We start from the raw sequence: 18,778 nt of genomic DNA, 5'->3' as shown, positions 1-18,778 counted from the left end.
AAACCTGGTTGTTACACCTTGAAAATAACCAAAACAGAAACAAAATTAATAATTATAATTAAATTTATATAAAATTCATGGAGGTGCAATCATTATATCAATAACTTAGAAGGATTTACGTTTCGAATCAGTCATACAAGGTGCGACAATAAAGTAATAAGACGGATTTTTCTTTGTAAGATGTGGCAACCCTGCAGCTTGAATAGGCACACCAACTTTGACCTTGATCTATCAGCTACTTCTAGTCCAAGCGGCACATTGATGCAACAGCTCGGTCGTGAGTTGTGCTGTAATAAGTGAACACGTGTTTGTGTCTCTCGTCACAGAAATGAAACCGGAAAATATTGCGCGACGGTATGTCATTTCTTTTTACGTTATATCGGGTGAAAACGCAACGACAACTTACGGTAAGCTTCAGAAGGTTTTTGTAGAGGAGGTTATGTCACTTGACCAGGGTGTATGAAATCGTACGATCTGATCGAAGATTATCCGTTAAAATGATCGCAGAAGAACTCGATCGAGAAACGGTTCGTCTAATATTAACTGAAGATCTTGGTACGAGAAAGATTTGTGCATAAATGGTCCCCAAAAATTTCACCACAACAAAATCTCACAGCGAGAAACACGGAAAAATGTGGCAGCCGATCTGTTAGAGCAAACGGAAATCGATCCAGATTTCTTGAGCCGTGTTATCACCGGTGATGAAGGTTAGTTTTTTCAATACGATCCAGAGACAAAACGCCAAAGTTCGCAAAGGAATCACCCAGACCAAATAAAGCTCGCATGTCAAAGTCAAAAGTAAAACGCATGCTTGTATGCTGTACTGCTCTATAAGTACAGCGATTTTTAACCAAACAAATGAAACAAATTTCAGTACTACCACAGCCAAATTATTCACCAGATATCGCTCCGTGCAACTTATTTCTATTTCCAAGAATCAAAATGGCGGTCAAGGGACACCATTTTCAAACAACACAAGATGTCCAAAAGAGGGTCTTGGAGGATATTACAGAAGATGAGTTCCAGAAATGTTACCATCAATGGCAAAACCGCTGGAATAAGTGTGTGCAATCAGAGGGGAACTACTTTGAAGGAGACAACACCAAGCATGTCTAAAACTGTAAGCAACATTTTTTTTCACATCAGTTTCATTACTTTATTGTCGCACCTCGTATATGAAAGATTTTATGAAACAAATTGAATCGAAGTAATTGTTTAATTAGCTAATGAAACACGTTAATATTCAATTTTTCATTTAAATTGAATTATTTGTTCAAAAATAATTATGAGCAATTTGTTATAGAAATAAACTTTAATCAAATCAATGTTGATAAAGTGTGTCAACTTAATTCAATTCAATCACCACTCCGTCATAGAAAGGAGCCACCTGTATTTTCAGCCATATTTCTACGTTGGTCAACAGCTCGATGTCTGTACCATCGTTGTTTCACAAAAAATGAAACACCGGTTAGGAAACAACTTTATGAAAAATCCAAGAATTCCGAATAAACGTAGAGGAATGCTATCATCAGATATTATCTTTCTCCATGACAATGCTCGGCCGCACATTGTAGCTGTAACAAAGAAACTACTGCAGCGTTTTCATCGGTGAAGTGTCTGATCTCCCACCATACAGCCCGGAATTCGATTTTCATCAATTTCCTCACATGAAACGCCGGTTAGGAAAACATTCAGGCCGACCACTCCTGAAGTGTGTGTTTAATTGAAAACCAACCAGTGATAAAGAACACCGGTCGATCTAGTTCTGTTCTTTGATGGTTGTTGGGGGTTCAATTAACGACACATCTCAGGGAATGATCGACCTGAGAATACACAAGACCATATTCCATAACACACTCTAGTAAAGCCAGTTATTTTTACACGTATTTGATTACTAAATCGTGGATACCGGTGTTCTTTGATGGTTGTTAGGTTTCAATTTAACGACACATTTCAGGAATGATCGGCCTAAGCATGTACAAGACTACACTTCATTTACATTGATATATATCATCCTCTGAAATAATACGTGAACGGTAATTCCCGGAGAATAAACAGGATAAAGAAAGGTTATGTTTGTGTAACCCACCGGGTTAGTTTAGTGGTTAAATCGTCTTCCTAAATCAGCTGATTTGGAAATCGAGAGTTCAAGTCCTAGTAAAGTCAGTTATTTTCAAACAAATTTAAATAATAGATCGTGGATACCGGTGTTCTTTGATGGTTGTTGGGGTTCAATTAACGACACATCTCAGGAATGGTCGACCTGAGACTGTACAAGACTACAATTCATTTACATTCATGCATATCATCCTCTGAAGTAATACCTGAACGGTAATCCCTTAGGCTAAACAGATAAAAGAAAAGATATCATTTCTTCAACCAACCGGATTAGTTTAGTGGTGAACGCGTCTTCCCAAATCAGCTGATTTGGAAGTCGAGAGTTACAGCGTTCAAGTCCTAATAAAATTAGTTATTTTTTTATATGAATTTGAATACTATATCATGTGGATACCGATGTTTTTTGATGGTTGGGGTTCAATTAACTACACATCCTAGGAATGGTCACGAATTGACACTGTACAAGAGATTACACTGGAAAAAGAAAGAAAGTAAAAAACACTAGTACCCACAGCCTAGCATTCAAATCCATATAAAAGCAGCATTTACAAGGAATCGAACCTTAGAACTTCGACTTCGAAAATTAGTTGATTTTGGTGATGATGAATTTTATTTCTAGACTAACCTGGCAAATTAGTAAAAAAAAAATAAACCACCAAAATCAGAATACAAATAACTATTTAAATTTATTTAAAATAAAACAATAAATACAATAAACAGAAAATATGTTTAAACCTTATTTTTTCTTTATAAAATTACAATTATCGTTCAAAATTATTAAATTGAACTATCGTGTTAATCCATAAAAATTTTCTTCTTGTGTCTTTTATTATAATCGAAACAAAAATGTCATAAAATGAATAGTGATTACTTTTCTATCTCTCTCTCACTCCCTCACTCTCTGTCTTGCTCCCTCTCACTCTATCTTTCTCTCTCTGAATCTCTCTCACTCTCTCTCTGTCTCACTCTATCTCTCTCTCTGTCACTCACTCTCTCTCACTCGCTCTCTCTCTCTCTCTCTGTCTATTTCTCTCTGTCACTCTCTCGCTCTCTCTCTCTCTCTCTCTATCTCTCTCTCTATCACTCTCTCTCTCTCGCTCTCTCTCTGTCACTCTCTCTCTCTCTCACTGTCTGTCTCACTCTCTCTCTCTCTCTCTGTCACTCTCTCACTCTTTCTCACTCACTCACTCTCTCTCTCTCTCTGAATATTCAATTCAAATTTAAAATTAGTTTTGTAATATATCTTACAATATGAAAAGTGTACATTAATTTGCAGAAAATTATGAATAATTCGTTAATTATCAAATTAAAAAATTGTTGAATTTGTTAATTCAATTTGAAGAGAAACAAATAATTCTATCCAGTGAAAAAATGTTATGAAATTCTTAAAAAGTAAAAAACTATTTGCTCGTCACATAAAGATTAATACAGAGTATACCATATAAAACGCAACCCATCAATCAATCATCCATGAAATTTCAAAAGTGAAGCTTACACCACTACTCGTTACTGAAATGGATTCGTCCAACATCTGAACATCGCGGTAACGCAGTAGAACACTACCGATAGTAACAACAATGCAATCATAACGTTCGGTGTATTGCTAGAGACAAGATGGTGTTTTCGCTAGATGAACGTGTTTTCATTGTCGAGTCGTAATTCAGTACGAAATCAGCGGTCGCAGTGCAAGATTTGTTTCGCCATAAGTACCCAGATAAACCAGCTCCTAACATAACATCATTATTAAGGTTAGTCGCAAAAATGAGAGAGACCGGTTCTGTTACTAACAAGGAACGCAAAAGATCTGCGTCGGTGTTGAATACAGATACAGTCAGTGAAATCAAAGACCGATTTACTCGCTTCGCCAAATAAATCGATCAGACGTTTGTCTGCTGAAATTAATTTGACCAAATCGACTGTTCATCGGGCGACCAAACGATTACAATTACGACCTCATCGCATTCAAACGGTTTATCGACTTCTTGAGCCCGACAAAGAAAAACGGCTACAATATTGTCAACGGTTCCGTCGATTTCTGCGCGAGGGAATTATCGTTATGGATTCGTTATTTTTCACAGATGAAGCACGGTTTCATTTGGATGGCTACGTAAACAGCCAAAAGAGTAGAATTTGGAGTGCTGAAAATCCCCACGTTTATCACGAAAAACAATTACACCCGCAGAAGTCGGGCGTGTGGTGCGCGATATCGCGGAAGAAAATAATCGGTCCTATTTTTTTCGAGTATACCATTAATGCAGAACGATATTAGAATATTTTATTTCAGTTCATCGCACTCTTAGAAGAGGAACACAGACATTGCCGGCTACAACATGACGGTGCGACATCGCACTACGCAGGTTCAACTTCTGATTTCGTCGAGGAATTTTTTAGTAATCGGTCGAGGCTTGTGACCACCAAGATCTCCAGATTTGACTGCGGCGGATTTTTTTCTACTGGGTTACCTCAAAGAAAAAGCCTACAGCAATAAATCACGAACACTTGAACGATTGAAAGTCAATATTGAACAAACTGTATTAAATATCCAGCCACAAACTTTGAAAAACGTTGCAAGAAACGCTGTAAAAAGAATTGAAGCTTGTATCCAAGAAGATGGCGGCCACTTTCAACATTTACTCTAAATGGATGGTAATAATAAAAATTACATTTACGTTTACACATGCCTTTTTATTATTTCAATACCTACCAATATAAGGTTGGATTGCGTTTTATATGGGACACTCTGTATTTGTAATCGATTACAACTTCTATTCGATCTTTTCCATACCATTGCGGTTTATATGTTTTTTTTTTTTTAATCTCATTTTATTTAAATATAATATTTCTTCGTTTACTTAATTCAATGATTGTAACTAAATCGCGCACGCGCGCATATCGTATTTAATTCACGGGGTGTAGCGTTACTAATGACGACAAATTTATTTTCACTATTAACAAAGAAAAAATCTCTCTTGACCGATCGGCAGACTGATTTAGCCGCGAGACTTAACGCATTAGGTTCCGAGAACCGACCGATCAAGATCCGCCCAGACCGTTTTCTTTTCTTTTTTTTTTTACATTTAAAATATTATTAATTAATTTATTTATTTTTACCCGTTCACCTATGACATCCATAATATAACAGTAATTTAGAATATTTTTTTTAGGATGGTTGTACGAATTTTGTTAATTTTTTTTTTCATCATATATATTGTTATTTTTTATCCGTTAAAAAATATGTTAATTAATAATATGATCTTCGATGTAATTTCTAGATATTTAAAGTGTAACCTTACCTTTTATTTATTTTAATCGGTCCAGTAGTTCTAAGGATATAAAATGATCAAATGATTTTTTTAATATTTTTAAATCGATTAACAAATGCTCGAGTTATAGCAGAAAATATCGATGTTGTAATTTTCTACTTGTTTTCATTTCCTCCAATATATGATCAATTTAATTAAATAAATATTAATTGTTTTTATTTATTGTTCATTCTATTATTGTATATTAAAACAAATTTAAAAGTGATTAACATAAAATTACGGCAGTTATTGTGTTCACAAGAAACTAAATATATAAATATATTATATATTAAATAATAAATATTAAACTAAATATATAAATAAACATATATAAATATATATATATATGTTATATATATGTTACAAAGGAAATTCTTAAATCAGCAGAAGCAAACTTAGGCGGAATAAAGAGAATTGGTAGAAAACCTTGGGTTTCAGACAATATATTGCACCTGATGGATGAACGTAGAAAATATAAGAATGGTAGTGATGAAGAAAGTAAAAGGAACTATCGGCAATTAAGAAATGCTATAAACAGGAAGTGCAAACTGGCGAAAGAAGAGTGGATTAAAGAAAAGTGTTCAGAAGTGGAAAGAGAAATGAATATTGGTAAAATAGACGGAGCATACAGGAAAGTTAAGGAAAATTTTTGGGTACATAAATTAAAATCGAATAATGAGTTAAATAAAGATGGTACACCAATATATAATACGAAAGGTAAAGTCGATAGATGGGTGGAATATATTGAAGAGCTATACGGAGGAAATGAGTTAGAAAATGGTGTTATAGAGGAAGAAGAGGAAGTTGAGGAGGATGAAATGGGAGAAATAATACTCAGATCTGAATTTAAAAGCGCATTAAAAGATTTAAATGGCAGAAAGGCTCCTGGAATAGACGGAATACCTGTAGAATTACTGCGCAGTGTAGGTGAGGAAGCGATTGATAGATTATACAAACTAGTGTGTAATATTTATGAAAAAGGGGAATTTCCGTCAGACTTCAAAAAAAGTGAAAGATACCAAAGAAAGCAGTGGCAGATAAATGTGAAGAATACAGAACAATTAGTTTAACTAGTCGTGTTAGGAGAAGATCGATTTGGTTTCAGGAAAAGTATAGGGACAAGGGAAGCAATTTTAGGCCTCAGATTAATAGTAGAAGGAAGATTATAGAAAAACAAACCGACATACTTGGCGTTTATAGACCTAGAAAAGGCATTCGATAACGTAGACTGAAATAAAATGTTCAGCATTTTGAAAAAGTTAGGGTTCAAATACAGAGATAAAAGAACGATTGCTAACATTTACAGGAACAGTAATAATTGAAGAACATAAGAAAGAAGCCGTAATAAGAAAGGGAGTCCGACAAGGATGTTCCCTGTCTCAGTTACTTTTTAATCTTTACATGGAACTAGCAGTTAACGATGTTAAAGAACAATTTAGATTCGGAGTAACAGTACAAGGTGAAAAGATAAAGATGCTACGATTTGCTGATGATATAGTAATTCTAGCCGAAAGTAAAAAGGATTTAGAAGAAACAATGAACGGCATAGATGAAGTCCTACGCAAGAAATATCTCGTGAAAATAAACAAGAACAAAAGAAAAGTAATGAAATGTAGTAGAAATAACAAAGATAGACCACTGAATGTGAAAATAGGAGAAGAAAAGATTATGGAGGTAGAAGAATTTTGTTATTTGGGAAGTTAAATTACTAAAGATGGACGAAGCAGGAGCGATATAAAATGCCGAATAGCAGAAGCGAAAGGAGCCTTCAGTAAGAAATATAATTTGTTTACGTCAAAAATTAATTTAAATGTCAGGAAAAGATTTTTGAAAATATATGTTTGGAGTGTCGCTTTATACGGAAATGAAACTTGGACGATCGGAGTATCTGAAAAGAAAAGATTAGAAGCTTTTGAAATGCGGTGCTATAGGAGAATGTTAAAAATCAGATGGGTGGATAAAGTGACAAATGTAGACGTATTGCGGCAAATAGATGAAGAAAGAAGCATTTGGAAAAATATAGTTAAAAGAAGAGACGGACTTATAGGCCACATACTAAGGCACCCTGGAATAGTCGCTTTAATATTGGAAGGTCAGGTAGAAGGAAAAAATTGTGTAGGCAGATCACGTTTGGAATATGTAAAACAAATTGTTAGGGGGGTATACCGAAATGAAACGACTAGCACTAGATAGGGAATCTTGGAGAGCTGCATCAAACCAGTCAAATGACTGAAGACAAATATATATATATATATATACATATGAGTAAATGACAGCCTTCGATATGTAAATTGTTAAAACCTATAATGACAATGAAGGGTTGACAGGATATACCCCCGTACAAAAATAAATAACATAAAAACAGTATAAAACAAATACTCTGCCAACCGGAAACTTTTTTGTGGTCTACCAAGATTGATTTAAAAAAAAAAAAAAGATGGAAGATATAAAAAAAAAGGAAGATCGATAATTTAATTATATTCGGTTTCGAAGAATAAATATATAATTCTGTAAGATATAATGAAAAATTATTTCTTGAACGGTATTTCATATCATCTTTATATCGATATAATCGAATTGAAAGATAAGTTTAGGAAAGAGATATGTAGAGATGATGTTCGCATAGACTGCTGCTAGTAAAAAAAAAAAAAGATTAAAGAGCTTGCGCGGGAAAGAGAGAGGTACGTAGTGGGAGCGAGAATGAATGACGAGGTAACCGTGAACAGTCGCGTGTCTGCCGATCCCTTCGTTAGTAGTTGTACAGTACGGTACTAACAATAATAGACCTCTCCGTTCCTATTCAGTAAACCGACTGAGTGTCGATACCGCTGTCATTACAACAGCGAGTGAGTGTTCGTACGCGGTTTGCATACAACATACACACACACACACACATCTTTATGTGTCGTTTGTCGACAGTGGCAACATCATTTTCAAACAGTCTCAACATCTGTTATACAGTATCGTCCTACCGCAAACCGGCGAATCCGGCCGCCGTATTTTGTTTTTTGTACGTTGGATTACAATCAGGTATAAATAATTTATATTAAAATATAATATTTTATTACGACTATTATAGAAATTAAAAAAAATTATAATATTATAAATTTTAATTGTTTTTTTTTTCAGTTGAGTTATCATTTAACCTTTAAAATAATAAAACGTTGATAGCAGAAATAACCATAGAATTAGAATATTATACCGAATAAAACTAATTAGATGTGTAGTTAATTAAAACCTATCAAATTCGAAAAAAAAAATAAGCGATTTAATTTGCATTAAAACAAATTTGCATTATTCTTCGGTATAATTACTGGTTTTTTAAATATTAAAACAAAGATTGACATTTAACATATATATTTTTATTCTTAATACATGTTTAAATAATAATACAGATTTAAATGCTTTAAGAACAAAAAGATGGATTTAAACGTTAAATGGCAAATTTTATTTTAATATTTAAAAACCAGACATTTTAATTTTAAAATTATATTTAAACAAAAGGAAATCAAAAAATAAAAAATAAAAACCACAATGGTATGAAAAAAGAACGAATAAAAGTTATAACCGATTACAAATATTTGGGATTCATTATCGTGAAAATTTTTTTTAAAATGAAAAATTTACAAGTGGCGAAATCTGCCTCGAATTATTATAATTAAAAATCTGTTTTGCGATGATAATATAATATTTTAGAAAAAAATTATTTGTTAAGAGTAGATTTCATATGAAAACTACTACATATTATAATTGGTATTATGATTCGACGCGTTTCACATCTTCCACACACCAAAACCATCTTCAGTTCAAAAGTTTATTTATATTTATATATATATATATTAGTTTCTTGTGAACAAAAATAACTGCCGTAATTTTATGTTAATCACTTTTAAATTTGTTTTAATATACAATAATAGAATGAACAATAAATAAAAACAATTAATATTTATTTAATTAAATTGATCATATAGTGGAGGAAATGAAAACAAGTAGAAAATTACAACATCGATATTTTCTGCTATAACTCGAGTATTTGTTAATCGATTTAAAAATAAATAAAAAAAGCATTTCATTTTGATCATTTTATATCCTTAGAACTACTGGACCGATTAAAATAAATAAAAGGTAAGGTTACACTTTAAATATCTAAAAATTACATCGAAGATCATATTATTAATTAACATATTTTTTAACGGATAAAAAATAACAATATATATGATAAAAAAAAAATTAACAAAATTCGTACAAACATCCTAAAAAAAATATTCTAAATTACTGTTATATTATGGATGTCATAGGTGAAGGGTAAAAGTAAATAAATTAATTAATAATATTTTAAATGTAAAAAAAAAAAAAAAGGAAAACGGTTTGGCCGGATCTTGATCGGTCGGTTCTCGGAACCTAATGCGTTAAGTCTCGCGGCTAAATCAATATGCCGATCGGTCAAGAGAGATTTTTTCTTTGTAAATAGTGAAAATAAATTTGTCGTCATTAGTAACGCTACACCCCGTGAATTAAATACGATATGCGCGCGCGCGCGCGCGCGCGATTTAGTTACAATCATTGAATTAAGTAAACGAAGAAATATTATATTTAAATAAAATGAGATTAAAAAAAAAAAACATATAAACCGCAATGGTATGGAAAAGAACGAATAGAAGTTGTAATCGATCACAAATACAGGGTGTCCCATATAAAACGCAACCCAACCTTATATTGGTAGGTATTGAAATAATAAAAAAGCATGTGAAAATGGAAATGTAATTTTTATTATTACCGTCCATTTAGAGTAAATTTAGGAAGTGGCCGCCATCTTCTTGAATACAAGCTTCAATTATTTTTACAGCATTTCTTGCAATTTTTTTCAAAGTTTGTGGCTGGATATTTAATACAGCTTGTTCAATATTGACTTTCAATCGTTCAAGTGTTCGTGGTTTGTTGCTGTAGGCGTTTTTCTTTGAGGTAACCCCGTAGAAAAAAATCCGCCGCAGTCAAATTTGGATATCTTGGTGGCCACAAGCCTCGACCGATAACACGATTACCAAAGAATTCCTCGTCGAAATCAGAATTTGAACCTGCGTAGTGCGATGTCGCACCGTCATGTTATAGCCGGCAATTTCTGTCTTCCTCTTCCAAGAGTGCTATGAACCCAAATAAAATATCCTGATATCGTTCTGCATTAATGGTATACTAGAAAAAAATAGGACCGATTATTTTCTTCCGCGAAATCGTGCACCACACGCTCGACTTCTGCGGGTGTAATTATTTTTCGTGATAAACGTGGCGATTTTCAGCGCTCCAAATTCTACTGTTTTTAGCTTTTTACGTAGCCATCCAAATGAAACTGTGCTTCATCTGTGAAAAATAACGAATCCATAACCATAATTCCCTCACGCAGAAATCGACGGAACCGTTGACAATATTGTAGCCGTTTTTCTTTGTCGGACTCAAGAAATCGATGAACTGTTTAAACGCGATAAGGTCGTAATTGTAATCGTTTGGTCGCCCGATGAACAGTCGATTTAGACAAATTAATTTCAGCAGACAAACGTCTGATCGATTTATTTGGCGATTCGAGTAATCGATCTTTGATTTCAGCGACTGTATTTGTATTCAACACCGACGCAGATCTTTTGCGTTCCTTGTTATTAACAGAACCGGTCTTTCTAAATTTTCCGACTAACCTTAATACTGATGTTTTGTTTGGAACTGGTTTATCTGGGTACTTTTGGCGAAACAAATCTTGCACTGCGACCGCTGATTTCGTACTGAAGTACGACTCGACAATGAAAACACGTTCATCTAGCGAAAATACCAATACCAAGATTTAAAGCCGTTAATTATACCGATTTAAATCCCTTAACAACAAAAGGAGGTATTTAAATTTTAAATGGCAAGCTTTGATTTAAGATTTAAAAACCAGTAATTATACCGACTAAATCCCTTAAGAACGAAAAGAGGTATTTAAATATTAAATGGGAAATTTTGTTTTAATATTTAAATTACCAGTTTTTAAATATTAAAACTAAGTTTTCCATTTAACATTTAAATACCTCTTTTCGTTCAACTGATATACAGTTTTTTAAATCGATCAAAATAATATTTTATTATAAAAAATCATCGCATATTCCTTAACTTAATAACATGAAGCCAATAATATATCAAACATTTTTTTCCGTAGGACAGCTTATTTCTATATGTTTTCGAAATAAAATTTTATTAAATATTATATATAAATTTACATAATTAAAACCACGTAAGAAAATTATTTTCTTCTTGATATATAAGTTATCGCTTAAAAACAAATAGATACATGTAATTCGATATCTCAATTATCTGATACGATAATTTACGATTATTTCTTATCTTTAGGACAGTATTAGTATAGAAATACATCGATTTAAATATAAATAATGTATATATATATATTTATTATATATATATAATAATCTATATATATATATAGAGAGAGAGAGAGAGAGAGAAACACACTCACACAGAAAGAGAGAGAGAAAAAAATATATATATATACAGAGTATACCATATAAAACGCAACACATCAATCACTCATCCATGAAATTTCAAAAGTCAAGCTTACTCCCCTACTCGTTACTGAAATGGACTCGTCCAACATCTGAACATCGCGGTGACGCAGTAGAACACTACCGATAGTAACAATAATGCAATCATAACGTTCAGTGTATTGCTATAGACAAGATGGTGTTTTCCCTAGATGAACGTGTTTTCATTGTCGAGTCGTACTTCAGTACGAAATCAGCGGTTGCAGTGCAAGATTTGTTTCGCCATTAGTACCCGGATAAACCAGCTCCTAACAAAACATCAGTATTAAGGTTAGTAGCAAAATTTAGAGCGACCGGTTCGGTTAATAACAAGGTACACAAAAGATCTGCGTCGGTGTTGAATACATATACAGTCGCTGAAATCAGAGATCGATTACTCGAATCGCCAAATAAATCGATCAGACGTTTGTCTGCTGAAATTAATTTGTCTAAATCGACTGTTCATCGGGCGACCAAACGATTACAGTTACGACCTTATCGCGTTCAAACGGTTCATCGATTTCTTGAGCCCGACAAAGAAAAACGGCTACAATATTGTCAACGGTTCCGTCGATTTCTGCGTGAGGGAATTAACGTTATGGATTCGTTATTTTTCACAGATGAAGCACGGTTTCATTCGGATGGTTACGTAAACAGCCAAAACAGTACAATTTGGAGAGCTGAAAATCCCCACGTTTATCACGAAAATCAATTACACCCGCAGAAGTCGGGCGTGTGGTGAGCGATATCGCGGAAGAAAATAATCGGTCCTATTTTTTTCGAGTACACCATTAATGAAAAATGATATCAGGATATTTTATTTAAGTTCATCGCACTTTTGGAAGAGGAAGACAGACACTGCCGGCTGAAACATGACGGCACTACGCAGGTTCAACTTCTGATTTCGTCGAGGAATTCTTTGGTAATCGTGTTATTGGTCGAGATCTTGTGGCGACTAAGATCTCCAGATTGGACTGCGGCGGATTTTTTTCTACGGGGTTACCTCAAAGAAAAAGCCTACAGCAACAAAACAACGAACACTTGAACGATTGAAAATCAATATTGAACAGGCTGTATTAAATATCCAACCACATACTTTGAAAAACGTTGCAAGAAACGCTGTAAAAAGAATCGAAGCTTGTATTCAAGAAGATTCCGGCCACTTCCAACATTTACTCTAAATGTAAGGTAATAATAAAAATTACATTTACATTTACACATGCCTTTTTATTATTTCAATACCTACCAATATAAGGTTGGGTTTCGTTTTATATGGGACACTCTGTATATATATATATATATATATATATATATATATATATATTATTATTATTATGCTTTTACGGCCAACATGGGACCACTTAAGTCAATTTTAGTTGGATCTTTTCTGAGAAAAGCGTGTTATTTTACTCTTCCGAGCTGCCCAGTATTTCTTCATCCGTTCAGATCTTGCTTTCTTTTCTTCATCCGTAAACACCCTCTTCGTTGTATTTTGTCGTTTGTCTGTCTTTTGTTTAAATCTAATGCTTATATCTTTTAGCTTTGTAATTTTTCCAGTTTATTCTGTAGGTCGGTCAGGGAAATTCCCAATTCTTTCATATCTTCTCTAATTTCTTTGATCCATCCTACTTCTAGCTTTTGGAACCAGAGCTTTTCAATGATATTTCTTGACAGTCTTGTTTCCTTGTGTCCTTATGAGATGACCGAAGAAAGAGATTCTTTTTTTCCGCATAGTATCAGTAACAGGCCCTATTTCTCGATACACCACCTCATTTGGCACAATCCACCATCGGCCTTCTTTTTGGTGTTTTTTATTGATACACGTTCCGACAATTCTCCTCTCTATTTTCAGAATTTTTTCAATTCGGTTTTTCTGAGTGATTTTGAAAAGGGTCTCGCTTCCGTAGGTGACTTCTGGCTGTACTACAGTTTTATAATGTTATTTTATAAAGTTTTGTTTTAGCAGAAAGGCATTTTTTGTTATATGTTGACCGAGTTAATTTTTGGGATTTAATCATTTTATTTGTCCTGTTTTGCCATGTCACTTTTTCATTTAAATTATAAGTTATTATTTCCCCTAGATATTTAAATTGTTTTACTATTTTAATTTTCTGATCGTTTACCGTAATGCGCTCTATTACCATAGGATCTATGGCCATTAGTTCAGTTTTTTCGAAAGAGATATAAAGCCCTATCTTTTGTGCTAGGTTTTGAAGGCTCATGATTTGTGTTTTGGCTTCTTGAATATTGTTTGCTAAAAGAGCGAGGTCATCTGCAAATCCTAGGCGATTTAGTGTGATGGAGTTTTTCTTAGTACTCATTTTTATATTTTTGGGATTTATTTCATACCATTTTCTCATGACAAATTCGAGGGCGCAGTTAAAAAGGAATGGTGAGAGGCCGTCTCCTTGCCTCAATCCAGTTTTTATGTAGAAGGGTTGAGACAGTTCAGCTCTGAATTTCACTCTGGACTGGGTATTGGTTAAAGTTAATTTTATCATGTTTACGAGTTTAGGGTGAAGGCCCAGGTTTCTCAGAATATTCAGCATGGATGGTCGGTGTATACAATCATAGGCCCTTTTAAAGTCGACAAAGGTGATTATTAGTTGTTTTTTCCGTCTTTTGTATAAGTCCATCATAAATTTAGGGATATTATTTGCTCCGGGCAACCTCTCCATGGCCTAAATACCCCTTGGTATTCCCCAGCGTGAATATATATATATACACGTATTGGGTGATTCAGAACGATAGGGCAATACTTTGACAACTCATTCTAAAGGCTAAAAATAAGAAAAAAGTTAATATAAATATAGGTCCGAAAAAAAACGTTTCGTTAGCGAGTTATACAGGGTGAAAGATTTCGCCCGAGTTTTAGTTCCTCCGGGTAAATTAAGGCTTTTTGAAATTCTGGGAAGGTCAATTAAGGGACAAATTCAATTGTTTCTTATTGTTTTTAAGCTGGGAAATTGAAAAAATAGGTCCCAGAACTGGGACCTATTAAAATATGGATTTATATTTATATGAATTTTCTTATTTTTAGTCTCTAGAATGAGTTGTCAAAGTATTGCCCTATCGTTCTGAATCACTCTGTACATGTATATATATATATATATATATATATTCACGCTATTTTGTAGTTTTACATGGGATATCTTAGAAATTAAGAGAGATACCGTTCTGGGACCTATTTTTTTTTTCAATTTCCCAGCTCATAAACCATAAGAAACAATTGTATTTGCCCTTTAATTGACTTTTCCAAAATTTCAAAAAGGCATAATTTACCCGGAGTAAAAAGGGTAGCCAGTTTCTAGGTCTATAAACCCCAAGCATGTCGGTTTGTTTTTCTTTAATCTTCCTTCTACTATTAATCTGAGGCCTAAAATTGCTTCCCTTGTCCCTATACTTTTCCTGAAACCAAATCGGTCTTTTCCTAACACTTCCTCCACTCTCCTCTCAATTCTTCTGTATAGAATTCTAGTTAAGATTTTTGATGCATGACTAGTTAAACTAATTGTTCTGTATTCTTCACATTTATCTGCCCCTGCTTTCTTTGGTATCATAACTATAGATGGTTATATATTTCAGTACAATTATATATGACTTGTTTTGTTTTTTTTTTATTTTCAGGCCGAAATGGAGAGAACCGACCCGAACAACTTTACATGGAGAACAGACCGTGTACGCATCTCCACCTCCTGGCAGCACGGTTTTATTAGTTTTTTTAAAAAATATAATTGACGGATATAAAATGGATGCTTCCAGCGTTTCTAACATTAATTCTACGATATTAACTACACATAGGATGGTTGAAGCCTTTAAATATGCTTTCGCTCGTAGAACAGAACTCGGCGATCCAGATTTTGTCAATATTACATCGGTAAGATTTTTAAATTGCTTGTAACCGATTCAAATCCAGTTATTTTGTTGTATAGTAATTTTTTTATTACGGATTGAACGCTTAACTATCCTTACAGTTTTCTTTCAGTTGCTGTGAACGATTTGATAGATAATATTTTGAAACTGTATTTTGTTCATTAAAATTGAATAATTTTAGAGTTCTAATGATAAGAAAAACCCTAAAATAAAAGTGGTTTTACCGGTGTGTGTGTGTGTGTGTGTGTGTGTGTGTGTGTGTGTGTGACATTTATTATGTATGTTAATAATCATTGATCAAATGTAAAGAGAACTTAACGATTTGAAAGTTTTATCATCGTAACGAATGTTGATCTTACCTTACCAGAGATTCATTTCTCTCTCTTTCTCTTTTACCTCCTTTCCTTCTAATGTGAAAATTTTTTTTAGGTAGATTTCATAAGAAAACTACCTATTGTAATGGGTACCATGAACGTTTCATATCCCTCAGACCCAAAAACCTTCAAAGGCGTATATATATATATATATATATATATATATATATATATATATAATTACAAAATAAATTAAATAACACCTTATTTTTTTTATTCCAAAAGCACTTTCGTCGGAATCCACATCATCGGTTATATATAAGATATATTTATATATATATATATATATATATTTTTTTTTTTATATATATAAATATATATATATATATATATATATATATATATACTTCATTCATTTGAATGCAGCTCTGGTTTGATGCAGCTCTCCAAGATTCCATATCTAGTACTAGTCGTTTCATTGCGGTATAACCCCCCCTAACAATTTGTTTTACATATTCCAATTTTTGCCGGCATGCGCAATTTTTTCCTTTTACTTGACCGTCTAATATTAAAGCGACTATTCCAGGATGGCTTAATATATGGCCTCTTCTTTTAATTATATTTTTCCAAATGCTTCTTTCTTCATCGATTTACTGCAACACCTTTTAATTTGTCACTTTATCCACCCGTCATATTTTTAACATTTTCCTATAGCACCACATTTCAAAAGCTTCTAATATTTTCTTCTCAGATACTTCAATCGCCAAGTTTCACTTCCATATAAAGCTACGCTTTAAAAAACTTTCACTTTCACTTTCAAAAATGTTTTCCTGACATTTAAATTAATTTTTGATGTAAAGGAATTATACTTCTGATTCGCTTGTGCTATTCGTCATTTTATATCGCTCCTGTTTCGTCCATTTTTATTAATTCTACTTCTCAAATAACAAAATTCTTCTACCTCTGTAATCTTTTCTCTTCCTGTTTTTACTTTCAGTGGTCCATTTTTTTGTTATTTCTACTACATTTCATTACTTTCGTCTTATTCTTATTTTATTTTCTTGCGTAGGACTTAATTGTTCCTTCTAAATCCTTTTTATTCTCAGCTAGAATTACGATGTCATCAGCAAATCGTAGCATCTTTATCTTTTCACGTTGTACTGTTACTCCGAATCTAAATTGTTCCTTTACATCATTAACTGTTAGTTCCATGTAAAGATTAAAAAGTAACGGAGATAGGGAACATCCTTGTCGGACTCCCTTTCTTATTAGGGCTTCTTTCTTATGTTCTTCAATTGTTATTTTTGCTGTTTGGTTCCTGTACATGTTAGCAATTGTTCTTCTATCTCTGTATTTGAACCCTATTTTTTTTAAAATGCTGAACATTTTATTCAAGTCTACGTTATCGAATGCCTTTTCTAGGTCTATAAACGCCAAGTATGTCGGTTTGTTTTTCTTTATTCTTCCTTCTACTATTAATCTGAGTGCTAAAGAAAATTGCTTCCTTTGTCCCTATACTTTTCTTGAAACCAAATCTGTCTTCTCGTAACACTTCTTCCACTTTCCTCTCGATTCTTCCGTACAGAATTCTAGTTAAGATTTTTGATGCGTGACTAGTTAAACTAATTGTTCTGTTTAATCTTCTGATTTATCTGCTCCTGCCTTCTTTGGTATCAGGAATTTGTCACTGTAGATTTAATTGGAACTGAACCTGTGTTTAAAGCGACTGTCAAAAGTATTAGATCAATGGGAATTATTCATGTTAACAATAAATTGTTGCCTAGTGTATTGCAAATTAATTATTATTTATTTTTTATTTTGTTTGTTTTATAATAGAATTTAAATATTTCAGTTCGTAAATGAGTTAACGTCGAAAGAGTATGCCGATTATATACGTAAACAAATAAGAGATGATCGTACGTATGGAGCTGTATTTTATAACCAAGAAGATCATGGAACTGCTCATATCTCAGTTATATCACCAGATGGAGATGCAGTTTCTGTTACTAGCACCATTAATCTTTAGTAAGTTTCATTTTGTAATCGGTTATTTGACGCCTTGCTAAAGGCATCATTTTCATAAGATTATGTAATTAATATCTTCTAATAAAGCTACAACATGTTAAAGAAGCGTATATCTAAATTATGTTAAATTGAGATTTTACTCCAAAATTTGTGATTTTCTAAGCAATGGAGGGTGGTGTGGCTAAAACACAAGATTCCAAAAATTTCACCTTACGGGCAATAAAAATATTGTCATTTATCAGTTTAGTATTGAAGTTATAACTACTATTATACTATACTGTATACTATCGGCACTGATGTCAGTATATACGACGTTTAGAAATAAAGTAATGAGACCGGTTCAGAAAACGTTTTTATTTACAATCCGATTTGAAATAGTTCCTTCAGAAGCCACGGCAACGCTTCAAACGGTTTTCCCAACCTTCATAACGGTGTTCGAATTCAGAAATGGAAATATCCTTCAACCGGTCGGTTACATTTTTTAAAATATATATTCTACTTTTTCGAAACGGTGTCCTTTGAGGTGTTTTTTTTTAAGTCGGAAACAGGGGAAATGTCGCAAGGACTCAAGTTAGGCGAATAAGGT

At 33.1% G+C, this 18,778-nt stretch overlaps 1 pseudogene; it reads left to right on the top strand.

The window, feature by feature from the left end:
* Positions 1 to 9,705: 9,705 nt before the first annotated feature.
* The window catches only part of LOC142324664 (glutathione hydrolase 1 proenzyme-like), a 50,024-nt pseudogene continuing 40,951 nt past the window's right edge, over positions 9,706 to 18,778 (top strand).

Source organism: Lycorma delicatula, chromosome 5, assembly GCF_047948215.1.
Source record: "Lycorma delicatula isolate Av1 chromosome 5, ASM4794821v1, whole genome shotgun sequence".
In the NCBI taxonomy this organism is placed as follows: Eukaryota; Metazoa; Arthropoda; class Insecta; order Hemiptera; family Fulgoridae; genus Lycorma; species Lycorma delicatula.
This window is presented reverse-complemented; position numbering and strand designations above follow the sequence as displayed.